Source organism: Hydra vulgaris, chromosome 14 (genome assembly GCF_038396675.1).
Source record: "Hydra vulgaris chromosome 14, alternate assembly HydraT2T_AEP".
In the NCBI taxonomy this organism is placed as follows: domain Eukaryota; kingdom Metazoa; phylum Cnidaria; class Hydrozoa; order Anthoathecata; family Hydridae; genus Hydra; species Hydra vulgaris.
The window spans coordinates 15540021-15551509 of NC_088933.1; the positions used below are offsets into that span (position 1 = coordinate 15540021).

General features: G+C 26.7%; 1 long non-coding RNA gene across 3 annotated transcripts; it reads right to left on the bottom strand.

The window, feature by feature from the left end:
* Positions 1–3571: 3571 nt before the first annotated feature.
* On the bottom strand, positions 3572–7104 carry LOC136090643 (uncharacterized). 3 transcript variants are annotated; one of them, XR_010643597.1, is made up of 7 exons: positions 6801–7052; positions 6018–6075; positions 5803–5932; positions 5115–5209; positions 4329–4469; positions 3983–4036; positions 3572–3897 (listed from the first exon to the last, which is right to left on the bottom strand). It is a non-coding gene; the product is annotated as an uncharacterized LOC136090643 (long non-coding RNA). The 3 variants fall into 3 exon arrangements; XR_010643595.1 differs by having other exon boundaries at positions 3983–4469; positions 6801–7090; XR_010643596.1 differs by lacking the exon at positions 5803–5932 and having other exon boundaries at positions 3983–4469; positions 6000–6075; positions 6801–7104.
* Positions 7105–11489: the final 4385 nt, after the last annotated feature.

Below are 11489 nucleotides of genomic sequence, written 5' to 3' on the forward strand. Positions count from 1 at the left end.
TAGTTTTGTACAACATGGTCAGATCTTCCAATTTTTCTTACTATTTCTCGTATAGAAAGTGCTGGTGAGATTTCTGGTCCACGATATAAATTAATTTGTATTTTTTCAGCATCTGTCAAATACTTTCCTTTAGGCATTTCGTAAAATGCAATAAAAATGATACTGGCAGAGCAAAAGATCAAATTACACTAAAATTTATCAATTTATTTGTGTAAAAGTGATTAAAAATCAATAATTACCGTTATTAACCTGATTGCGCCTATAGATATATTCCAATTAAAAAATGTGCTTTTGTATATCAAACATACTCTCATGTTATTAAAGACACATAGAAAAATTTTTTTCGTGGTTTTTTTTAGCCCACACAATTATTTTGATAATAACTTGCATGCATATCAGTTGACAATACATAGAAAAAAATTAAGATAAAGAGAAAAAAATTGATGCGTCTAAACGAATATGCCTCAGTGTATACTATTTATATGTTATTTTTTCTGAACTATTGCAATACCCCATGAGTATTTTTTATAAATAAGGTAGATTAAAAGTCAATATAAGCTTTTTAAATTTGAACTTACCAGTAGGCACGCAACCTTTTATTCACGTTTCAATCACGTGTATTTTAGGTGACTTCGTCCACGTTACTATTTTACGTAAAAGTTACTTGCCAAAATATCGCGTCTTTCGGAAGTTTTTTTATTCTTAATAAAATCTTGTGATAAGAAATATGAAATAATATTTTTTATTATATTATTTATATCTTTATAGTATAGTTTTTGTATTCATTATATTAGTTATAACTATTTTACTGTTATGATAATATGATTAATTTTTATTGTAGTTTTATCATAATTAAAAAAAAAAAATTGGTCTATATAATATTTTATAACGCAGTTCATTTAAAACAGAACTAAATAGTCCAATATATTTTATATTGTAATATCTAATATCCAAATTATATCAAATTAAGTTAAATAAATTAGTACCAAGCGTCCCTATTTGCCACACAAATAAGATTAAACTCAAATACAAGGTATGCTTTTTTCTACTTTATGATATAATATTTAAGACTGGCGAATTTGTCCATTTTGCTTACTTAATATAGTACAAAATAAGTTATGTTATAACGAATTTAATATCAAATTAAGTAAGCTACATGGACAAATTATAAGTTCTAGCAGAACTTATACTTGATTCTTGAGCAATAATAATGTCTGCAGAATTTCGTCTCTGCTCTCGTCTCTGTTCTCTTCTGCTCAAGAGTCGATTAGATAAAAACCAAAAATAAATTTTCTTCTATTATTTGGTTTTAATCAACAAGGTTAAAGAATTTATCCAAGATAATATCAATAAATAAATGTGTTATGTTATTTATTATTGATATATGTATATATTATTATTAAATACTTTATCTTTTTGTAATATATGACATCTTGATCTTGTGCTTTACTTGTTAAAAAAGGTTAATACTTATTTATTTCATTTTTTTATATTATTTACTTGTTAAAAAGGTTAATACTTATTTATTTCATTTTTTTATATTATTTAAATATTATATGATTAATATATATATTTAAATTGTATTTATGAAATTATTATTGTATATATTATATGACTTTTATTACTATGGTTATTTTGTACAATATAAAACAGGTTATTAACGCTGATTTGTTCGATGTTTTCCTCACAAAAAGATGATTATGATGCTATTATATTTGAAACTGCATTATACTTATCTTTAAATGTTGACGACCTTCCATTATGTAAAGCAAGTTTCTCTCAAGTATAGCATTGCTTTTTTAAAAATTGTTTCATGATTCAGATCAAAGAAATAGCAACACCAGAAAACCTTGTTGCCAAAACAATTGGCTACTCACCATGTAAGACTTGTGTTAAAATATGTCATTTAAGATAATTATTTAATAATCATATTATTATTTAAGCTTTTATTTGTTTCTTTTTAGCTAACTTTGGTGTTGCTAGCTATTATTGGAGAAAATATCGACTTATTCATTAGATAAAGTTTGATGCATGCTCTTACCCAGTTTCCTTCTTTACGTTTCAATCATGTATATTTTAGGTGACCTCGTCCAGGTTACAATTTTACTTGATTGAAGCATGAAAGTTACGTTGCCAAAATATTGTGTATTTTGGAACTTTTTTTATACTCAATAAAAACCTTTGATTAGAAACTTGGAAAGATATTCTTTATTTTATTTACTATTTTTTTATAATTTAGTTTCAGAGATTATTTTTTTGTGGATATTCCCGGAATACCGGATATTTTTCTGAAATTTATCTTTTTCCAAATATCCGAAAATTTTTCGATACATGCAAGTTAAAGTATATATTATTGTCATCTATTTGTTTTTATGTTGTTTTAGTCATCATCATACAAAAATTAAGAAAAGTTTTTAAAAAATTGAAAACAACTTGGCTGAATGCAAAATTAAGGGAAAAATTAGGGGGAAAATATTCTGAATTTTTTCAGGATATTTTCCGCAAACAGTTTTCCAAATTTTTTAAATATAATGATTATATGAAATATGTAGTTTATATATTCATTATTGTAATTACTTTTTATTATACTTTTATAATAATATTGTAGTTTTATAATAATAAAAGAAGTATCAGGGTATAAGATACCTTATAACATCGCAATGCATTTTTGACAAAAATAAAATGTCACATATATAATATTTTATCTAAACATATTATATTATCTTATACCTAAGTTTTATTAATTTAGGTTTAATAAATATATTACAAAGCTTAGTTCAAAATCGTGTAACGTTATGGCAGATAATTCTCATATTGTAACATGCAAAAGGTCAAACCCTAATACAAGGTATACTTTTTTTTCTACCCTATTATATAATATTTTAGACTGTCAAATTTGTCGATGTAATTAATTTAATAATATATAAGTTGTTATAACTTATTTAATATTAAATTTATTAAGCTACATGACAAATGATAAATTCTGCATAAAATATTATTGACTAGGAAGACCCAATGGTTTTGTTATGTTATTGCCTAGGAATATCATTCTGTAGTAAGACCCAATAACCTTTTAAATTTTAAAGTTTGAGAAAATTCACTTTTTCCTCTCTTCGTCTTCTTTTGTGATCGCACCCTGTAGCAAGAATTTAATTTAGTTCATATCTTGTTGGAGAATGCAACTTGATTCTGAGTTAAATTTTCAGCACTCGGTATTCATTGGTGACCTAATTTGACAATATTTTATTATACATACTTTTAGTTTTATACTTAATATATTATATATAATTAGGGCTAGACCCAGTAGGCACAGCGACGTGACAAAAACGTGAATTTTACGTTATTTTGGCACGTGACATTTAGGTGACTTTTTGGTCCCTATGAAATGACCAATTCACGTGATTTATGGACGTGTTTTTCACGTTACTTTTGGCACGTGATATTTAGGTGACTTTTTGGTCCCCATGAAATGTTTAAAAGACGTGCTTTTTACGTTAATTTTGGCACGTAATATTTAAGCAATGCTTTATAAAAACGAAGTGTTTGGATTCGTGTAAAGAAAAAAAACTCATCGTCGAGGAAATATTTAATACGTATTAAATTACATGGTTTTATTAGTCAGTATATTAGTTCTTGACATAAACATTTTGTATTTGTAATAAAAGCTGCACTTTTGTTAAAATATCCTCCTTATATTTAGTAAGTAATAAGTACAAAGTCATAGATCTGCAACTTAAGAAGAGCACGCTTCGATCCACAAAGAGCGCACTTCAAACTTAATCTAACGAACCAGTCGATATATTCTCCCATAAAAGCACGCTTCAAACATAATCTAACGAATCAGTCGATTTTTTCTCCTATAAGAGTACGCATCTTTATCTAGTGAATCAGATTTAGCTGAAAAGAAACGAATAAAATCTTAAAAAATAATATGATTATTTAATAATTATCTTAAATCACAAACTTTTAAAACAAATCTTACTTGGTAAGTTGCCAACCATTTTGGCAACAAGATTTTCTAGTTGTTTTCTTTTATCTAAATCATTAAATAATTTTAAGAAAACAATACTACATACAATGTAGAAAAATAAAAAAAGTCATTTGCCTTCTACTTTTATACTCTTTTTGCTAAAAAATAAATAAGGATTTAATAAATAAAGACATAACAAAAAATTCGACAGATAAATAAAAAAAAGATGTACAAAATAATAAATACAAGTCTAAAAAAATATTGTTTATCTATATATATCTATATCTAATATCTGTCTATAGATAAATATATATCTATATATAAAGTTAATAACTGATGCGCGTGATTAGAAAAAGACCTGTACTCATAACATCTGATTAAATAACTTGATTTCTTTGTTTTCCATCTTCTTATATTTGCACTTGTTTCTTAACTTGTTCATACATTAACTCACTAGATGCAAAGGTGACAGCCCACGAAGTTGCTTTAAATGAGCAATCTACAAAGTTTTGAACATTAAATGTAATTTTAGAATGCACACAGAAAAATAACAATTTTTTAAAATGTAATAGTTACCACATAACCACACAACATTATAGTGGGGATTTTATATCATGATTTTCCTACCCATGGTGAGATTTTTATCTTGAGGCTCCTTTAGCTGTGGAAACATTCACCATGGCTAAGGAGCCTCATCTACCCCTAATTATATATAATATATTAAGTATAAAACTAAAAGCATGTATAATAAAGTATTGTCAAATTAGGTCACCAACAAATACCGAGAGCTGAAAATTCAACTCAGAATCAAGTTGCATTCTCCAACAAGATATGAACTAAATTAAATTCTTGCTACAGGGTGCAATCACAAAAGAGGAAGAGAGGGAAAAGTGAATTTTCTCAAACTTTAAAAGTTAAAAGGTTATTGTGTCTAACTACAGAATGATATTCCTAGGCAATAACATAACAATACCATTGCATCTTCCTGGTCAATAATATTTTATACAGAACTTATCATTTGTCATGTAGCTTAATAAATTTAATATTAAATAAGTTATAAGAACTTATTTATTATTAAATTAATTACATCGACAAATTTGACAGTCTAAAATATTATATAATAGGGTAGAAAAAAAAAGTATACCTTGTGTTAGGGTTTGATCTTTTGCATGTTGAAATATGAGAATTATCTGCCATAACGTTACACAATTTTGAACTAAGCTTTGTAATATATTAAACCTAAATTGATAAAACTTAGATATAAAATAATATAATATGTTTAGATAAAATATTATATATGTGACATTTTATTTTTGTCAAAAATGCATTGCGATGTTATAAGATATCTTATACCCTGATACTTTTTTTATTATTATAAAACTACAATGCAAAAAAATTATATTATTATAAAAGTATAATAAAAAGTAATTACGATAATGAATATATAAACTACATATTTTATATAATCATTATATTTAAAAAATTTTGAAAATTGTTTGCGGAAAATATCCTGAAAAAATTCAGAATATTTTCCCCATAATTTTTCCCTTTATTTTGCATTCAGCCAAGTTGATGACAATAATATATACTTTAACTTGCATTTATGGAAAACTTTTCGGATATTTGGAAAAAGATAAATTTCAGAAAAATATTTGGTATTCCGGGAATATCCCAAAAAAATAATCCCTGAAACTCAATTATAAAAAAATAGTAAATAAAGAATATCTTTCCAAGTTTCTAATCATAGGTTTTTATTGAGAATAAAAAAAGATCCAAAATACACAATGTTTTGGAAACGTAACTTTCATGCTTCAATCAAGTAAAATTGTAACCTGGACGAGGGCACCTAAAATATACATGATTGAAACGTGAAGAAGGAAACCGGGTAAGAGCATGCATCAAACTTAATCTAATGAATAAGTCAATATTTTCTCCAATAATAGCTAGCGACACCAAATTTAGCTAAAAAGAAACAAATAAAAACTTAAATAATAATATGATTATTAAATAATTATCTTAAATCACATACTTTTAACACAAGTCTTACATGGTGAGTCGCCAACTGTTTTGGCAACAAGATTTTCTGGTGTTACTATTTCTTTGATCTAAATCATAAAACAATTTAAAAAAAAACCAATGCTATATTTGAGAGAAACTTGCTTTACATATCGGAAGGTTGTCAACATTGAAAAATAAGTATAATGCAGTTTCAAATACCATAGCATCATAATCATTTTTTGGGGAAAACATTGAACAAATCCGCATTAATAACCTGTTTTATATTGTACATAATAACAATACCAATAGAAGTCATATAATATATACAATAATAGTTTCATAAATATAATTCAAATATGTGTATTAATCATATAATATTTAAATAATATAAAAAAATGAAATAAATAAGTATTAACCTTTTTTAACAAGTAAAGCACAAGATCAAGATGTCATATATTACAAAAAGATAAAGTATATAATAATAATATATACATATATCAATAATAAATAACATAACACGTTTGTTTATTGATATTATCTTGGATAAATTCTTTAACCTTGTTGATAAAAACCAAATAATAGAAGAAAATTCTTTTTTTGGTTTTTATCTAATCGACTCTTGAGCAATAATGTATGCAGAAGTTCTACAGACATTATTATTGCTCAAGAATCAAGAATAAAATCTGCTAGAACTTATAATTTGTCCATGTAGCTTACTTAATTTGATATTAAATTTGTTATAACATAACTTATTTTGTACTAAATTAAGTAAGCAAAATGGACAAATTCGCCAGCCTAAAATATTATATCATAAAGTAGAAAAAAAGCATACCTTGTATTTGAGTTTAATCTTATTCGTGTGGCAAATAGGGACGCTTGATACTAATTTATTTAACTTAATTTGATGTAATTTGGATATTAGATATTACAACTTAAAATATATTGGACTATTTAGTTTTGTTTTAAATGCATTGCGTTATAAGATATTATACAGACCACTTTTTTTTTTTAATTATGATTAAACTACAATAAAAATTAATTATATCATCATAAAAGTAAAATAATTATAACTAATATAATGAATACAAAAACTATACTATAAAAAAATAAACAATATAATAAAAAATATAATTTTATATTTCTTATCACAGGTTTTTATTAAGAAAAAAAAAGTTCCGCTAGACGCGATATTTTGGCACGTAACTTTCACGTAACTTTCACGTAAAATAGTAACCTGGACGAAGTCACCTAAAATACACGTGATTGAAACGTGAATAAAACGTTGCGTGCCTACTGGGGATGAGGCTCCTTAGCCGTGGTGAATGTTTCCACAACAAAAGGAGCCTCAAGGTCAAAATCTCACCATGAGTAGGAAAATCATGATATAAAATCCCCACTATAATGTTGTGTGGTTATGTGGTAACTATTAAATTTTTAAAAATTGTTTTAACTTTTCTGTGTGCATTCTAAAATGACATTTAATGTTGTTCAAAACTTTGTAGATTACTCATTTAAAGCAACTTCGTGGGCTGTCACCTTTGCATCTAGTGAGTTAATGTATGAACAAGTTAATGCAGAAACAAGTGCATATATAAGAAGATGGAAAACAAAGAAAACAAATTATTTAATCAGATGTAATCACATAAGGTGAGTACAGGTCTTTTTCTAATCACGCGCATCAATTATTAACTTTATATATAGATATATACTATAAATATAGACAGATATTAGATATAGATATATATAGGTAAACAATATTTTTTTAGACTTGTATTTTTTATTTTGTACTTCTTTCTTTTATTTATCTGTCGACTTTTTTGTTATATCTTTTTTTATTAAATCTTTATTTATTTTTAGCAAGAGTATATAATTAGAAGGAAAATGATTTTTTTTTATTTTTCTACATTGTATGTAGTATTGTTTTCTTAAAATTATTTAATGATTTAGATAAAAGAAAACAACTACAAAATCTTGTTGCCAAAATGGTTGGCAACTTACCAAGTAAGATTTGTTTTAAAAGTTTGTGATTTAAGATAATTATTAAATAATCATATTATTATTTAAGATTTTATTCGTTTCTTTTCAGCTTTATCTGATTCATTAGATAAAGTTTGATGCGTACTTTTATAGGAGAAAATATCGACTGATTTGTTAGATTAAGTTTGAAGTGCGCTCTTTGTGGATCGAAGCGTGCTCTTCGTAAGTTGCAGATCTATGACTTTGTACTTATTACTTATTGGATATAAGGAGGATATTTTAACAAAAATGCAGCTTTTATTACAAATTCAAAATGTTTATTTCTGGAATATACTGACTAATAAAACCATGTAATTTAATACGTATTAAATATTTCCTCGACGATGAGTTTTTTTTCTTTACACGAATCCAAACACTTCGTTTTTATAAAGCATAATTATTGCTTAAATATTACGTGCCAAAATTAACGTAAAAAGCACGTCTTTTAGACAGTTCATGGGGAAATATTACGTGCCAAAAGTAACGTGAAAAACATGTCCATAAATCACGTGAATTAGTCATTTCATGGGGACCAAAAAGTCACCTAAATGTCACGTGCCAAAATAACGTGAAATTCACGTTTTTGTCACGTCGCTGTGCCTACTGGGTTTACAGTGAACCCAGGCTTTAACCATTATCATGTCACAACCAATGCGTGAAAAGATTAAAATTTCGTTTTTGCGGCAAACCCTTTGCTTACCCATAGGTTTTTTCACACTTTTTGGTACTTAAAACTAGATAAAGATTTAAAATAATAATAAAAAAAAACTTTGGGATAATCGCATAACATTAAGTTCTTTGGTGTATGTTTTACTAATGATGGAGATGAAGGAATAAGACAAAGGAATACAGAAGGAAGAATACAGACAAAGACAAAAAACACGACACAGTAAAACTAACCCAGTTATAAACCTTAAAATTTATAGGGATGTGGTACGTGTCTTACTTCTAACTGATTGTATGCATTTAGTTGTAAATGAAAATTTTTTCTTTTCTTAAATTAATCTCCATTTTTCTGATATAGGTTTGTTGAACTTTGAAGAACTTTTGAAAAACATCCGAAGTATTGTTTGTCTTCGAAATCGTCCTTTTTTGTACGATCAAATGCGAATGTAGCCAAAACTTTCAACAAATCGATTGCAATTGTTTATCTATTAATGTAATTTTTGAATATTATATTGTATAGTGTATTTTAGTCGTATAAACCGTTATAAATTGCAAAAAATGACACATTTTTTAATACAAGAAAAATAATACGTTAGTATATTCTGAGAGTTATTGAGCAATTTTCTTTTTATAAATTAATATAAAATGCATTATTATTATGTTATAAAAACCATAATATATATGTGCATATTGAACACTGTAAAAGTCAATTTAAGTATAAATTTTTTGTTATTTTTAGAGCCAGTATGCATTTATGTATATAAGTAATAAAAACAGATTTTTATATGCACCTAAAACGTATTTCTAATACGTGTTCTTCTTGGTAAAATGGCTCATATATATTAGTAAAAAGTGCATATTCTGAAAAGTTTTAAATGCGCATTTATACTAAAAAAACATCGTATTGAATAATATCTAATTACTGTGATTCATGCGTATTTTAAAGAGTTTCAAATGCGGGTTTGATACTCTGTAGACGTCGTAACGCATCTGAAGCGTATTACTAATGCGTGTTTGACACGATAAAATGACACACACATAGTAAAAAGATGCGTATTCGAACAAGCTTCTAATGTGCATTTACAACTTAACGTGCCGGCTGAGACTCCGTGGGTGTGAAAATGCAACTTTGTTGTTTAAAATTGTTTTTGCACATTTTATTAGGGTTTTTGTCGGATAACTTAGAAAGCATTGGTTGGGCGGCATTCCGCGTGTTGCTATTCGTCACAGAATTTAGTTATACATAAGAAAAAGTCTATCTGCAGGTGTCATATGACACCTGCGGATAGACTTTTGAAATGCAGATATTTTTTTAAACTGAGTATATACTCAGTTTTAAAAAATATTTGCATTTTAGGGACTAGCAAAATACAAAGATATGCCAGCTTTAGTTTTTTATTGTTCGGGAAGTGGCATTTGTAACAAAAATGATATAAAAACAATGTTAGTTGACCAATGTTGTGTTAACACAACTCGCGACATTGTTTTAACGTTTCACCAATATATGTGTGCTACCCAGTGGGCAAAGAGACGTCCATATCGACGTCCTGAAGACGTCCGTTTTGGACCAGGAGGCGTCTCAATTGGACGAAGGGGAGACGTCCAAGGGACGTGCCAATTTAAACGTGATTCGTCCGTCCCAAAGGGACTAAATATACACGTAACTAGAACGTCACATGAGACTTCCTATGGACACACGTCCGACGTCTTACGGACGTCCTTAAGACGATCATACCCACTGGGGCGTCCTTGGACGTCTTATTTTTTGTTTTATTTTTTTAATTGGGGTTAAAATCCGTGGTTTATGACTATGTCATACTAGTTTCCATTAATAATACTAACTAATAACTAATCAAATTAGAATTCTCTTTTGCTACAGAGAAAATAATTATACAAATAAGACAACAATTATTAATCTAATAATATTTATTTCCTAAAATAAGTTTTCCAAAAACATGTAAAAAGCAAAATAAGTTAAAAATATTTTTTATCAGGTTCTTTTGCCTCTTTTTTCAAACTTCCAGCCCTATTTCGTATAGCTCTTTTGAGTCACCAAAATTAAAATCAATTATATCCTTCGTTAAGTTTTTTGAAGGATCTAGAAACGCTTTTAAAAATAAAAAACTTTTAAATAAAAATGTATTAATAACTTTATTTTTTAACATAATCAAATTGTAAATAAAATTGTATATTTTTAAATATGTTTATGCAATTTTAATATCACTTATATTATATAAATGCATCTATGTACAAATTTTTGATTTGTATTATCAATTTTACATTATTAAGTTATTAGGCCAAACAGTTATTCACTTAATTTTATGGAGGCCATTAATACTAATTAGTTTTAGTAATATCATTAATTATTATTACTAATTAGTATTCGTGTTAGTAGCAATAGTTTGCATTAATGATTTGAATGGCTGAAAAAAATGAAAAATGTTTCTTGCTAAATTTAGAAGTAAAAAACTTTACTGTGTCTCAAAGCACAGCAAACTTTTTACCATGAAGAAATGGACTTCAGTAATAATGCATGGTCTTTAAAAAAGCTCTTTTTTCAGATATCACATCTTTACACAATAAATCTTAAACACTCCAAACGATCAATACATCTAATCCAAGCCTTACAGTTGCCCTCACATTATTTCCTTCTAAGGGCATTTATAGCCATTTTCTATTTAAGAAATGTTATAAAAATTTTCTTTGATCAGAGAAAACACTCCATTAAAATTTGCTAATAAATTTACCATGTAAATAAAAAATAAAATTATTTAAAAAGGGCGGATCGAAAAATTGTATTTTTTAAAAGGTAAGACTCTTTTCTGCCACAAGCTGTTCT